This window comes from Trichechus manatus, unplaced genomic scaffold (genome assembly GCF_000243295.1).
Source record: "Trichechus manatus latirostris isolate Lorelei unplaced genomic scaffold, TriManLat1.0 scaffold00035, whole genome shotgun sequence".
Taxonomy (NCBI): Eukaryota; Metazoa; Chordata; class Mammalia; order Sirenia; family Trichechidae; genus Trichechus; species Trichechus manatus.
Genome location: NW_004443971.1, coordinates 162360 through 165274, shown reverse-complemented (window position 1 = coordinate 165274; position 2915 = coordinate 162360).

Below are 2915 nucleotides of genomic sequence, written 5' to 3'. Positions count from 1 at the left end.
AAACAATGATTTTGAGGGTAGTGAAATTATTCTGAGTGATAATGCAATGGTGGGCACATGACATCACACCTTTATCAAAACCCGTACAACTCTATAATACAAAGTGTGAAGCAAAATGTAAATATAGACTCTAGTTAATGATAATGTATTGATTTTGTTTCAATAATTATAACAAATGAATCACCCTAAAATAAGACACTAATTCTAGGGGAAACTGTGAGTGTGTGAGTGTGAGGAAGAACATGGGAATTTTCTGCTCTATCTGCTCAATTTTGATGTTAATCTAAAACTATTCTGAAAAGTAAAGTCTACTAATTAAAGAAACAATAATCTGCCAGCACTGTTTCATGGAAAGATCAAGTCCAGCTAATGTTCAACAATCAGCTAATTAGCTTGAGACATTGTCTAACTATCAAAGTGAACCAAACTTAGGTTGTAAATGCATCTCTACTTAACACTGAGAAGAATGGGTGTGATGGTTACGATTGTGTGCCTAAAACAATGGGAATTCCGGAACACTTAATGGTGCTCTGGAGGAACCTTACTTAGTCCAAGAGGCACTCATTCGAACAGAACAAGGGGATACTGCAGGGTTTAGAGTCAGGAAAATTGTGTATCATGGTTGTATCCTTTCACGAAACTTATTCAATCTGTATGCTGAGCAAATAATCCAAGAAGATGAACGATATGAAGAACGGGGCATCAGGATTACAAGAAGACTCATTAACAACCTGAGAGATACAGACGACACAACCTTGCTTTCTGAAAGTGAAGAGGATTTGAAGGACTTTCTGATGAAGATCAAAGACCACAGCCTTCAGTATGGATTACATCTCAACATAAAGAAAACAAAAATCCTCACAACTGGACCAATAAACGATGAGTCAGAATTTACCCTACAGTAACCGGTTTGGTTTTTTTTGGTTTTAACAGGCTGTTGCTGTTAGGTGCAGTCAAGTAGATATTGACTCCTGAGGACCCCATGTGACAGAGTAGAATTGCCCCTAGGGTTTTCTAGGCTGTAATCTTTATGGAAATACACTGCCAGGTCTTTCTCCCACAGTGCAGCTGGGTAGGTTAAACCACCAGGCTTTCCGTTAGCAGCTGTGCGCTTAATCATTCCACTACCAGGTCTCTTTATTAACATAACAATGTAAAATATTTAATGCTATGTGAAAAATACACAAAACTTATTAATGAAATGATAAAATATCTTTTAAAGAAACCTGCGGTACATGCAAACCAACAGTATAATTCACCAAAATAAAAGCAGTTGTCTCTCAATGATGCATTTTCTGGATAGATTTTCATTGTCATTTTCTGTTGATGTTTGTCATGGATTGAATAGTGTAGCCCAAAAATATGTGTCAACTTGGCTAGGCCATGATTCCCAGTATTGTGTGGTTGTCCTCCATTTTGTGATTGATATAATTTTCTTATATGTTGTAAATGCTAATTTATGCCTGTGGTTAATGAGGCAAGATTGGCCTCTCTGCTTGTTTTCCTTGGGGAATTCCTGACTTACAAGTCAAGTCTTATTCTCAGTTTTGTTATAATTCCTCTTCAGCTGCCTCATCCCCAAATAGATGAGCTAGTCTTTGAAGTGGTTTTATCTGGAAGACTTCCTTCTGAAGTCTATTTGAATCAGCCCTCTTTTAGATGACAATCTACTCCATGTGGTGGTTTCCTGACTGAAACCAGATACCTGGGAAGGTCATATGTGCTTCCTAAATATCTAGATGAGGATGTCCTACCAAGTTTTCCACCATATTTTCCACTACACATCTATCAGAATGGCTAAAATCTAAAACACTAACAATACCAAATGCTGGTGAGGATGTGGAGCAACAGGAACTCTCATTCACTGCTGGTGGGTATGAAAAATGATGCAGCTACTTTGGAAGACAGTCTCACAGTTTCTTCAAAGCTACACATAAGCTAACCCATGTCTTAGGCTGGGTTCTCTAGAAAAGCAAAACCAGTGAAGTATACACACACACACACACACACACACACACACACACACACACACAGAAAGAGAGACAGAGAGATTTATCTCAAGAAAATGGCTTATGTAATCGCAGAGGCTGGCAAGTCCCAACCCTGTGGGTCAGGCATCAGGCTGGAGGCTTCTCCTGATTTACGTAGCTGCAGGAGCTGATGAATCCAAGATAGGCAGGTCAGATGGCAGACTGCCTGCTAAGAGGATGTGGAGGGCAATGCATCCCAAGACTGGCAGGAAGTACTGGGGGTCAGATGATGACAAGCCGGATGCAGGATCCAGAGCAAGCGAGTTTTGCCAGAATGTCCATATATGGATGCATGCCACGTCCCTGAAGAAACTCCCCTTACAACTGATTGTCTGATCACATGAGATCACATCATGGAGGATGACTACATCATTCCATAACTGCCAAATCGCATCATTCCATAACTGCCAAACTACATCATCACCTGACTGCCAAACCATAGAATCATGGCCCAGCCAAGTTGACACACAACCTTAACCATCAAACCATATGACCCAGCAATCTTGCTCCTCACTATTTATCCAAATAAGTTGAAAATGTATGCTCACATAAAAAACCTGCACACATGTTTATAGCAGCTTTATTCAAAATTGCCCCAAACTGGAAATAACCAAGATGTCCTTCAATGGCTGCATGGATTAACAAACTGTGGTACATCTAGATGATGGAATAGTACTAAACAATAAAAACTGAGTTATCAAGCCATGGAATTCTATGAACGAACCTTAAGTGCATATTGCTAAGTGAATGAAGACACTATGGAAAAGACAAAACTAGAGACAATAAAAAGATCAGTCTGGAGGACTCCGGCAAGATGGCGGTCTAGGCAGAAGCACCACGCCGTCCCTCCACAACAAAGATCCGAAAAACTAAGCCAAACAGAGA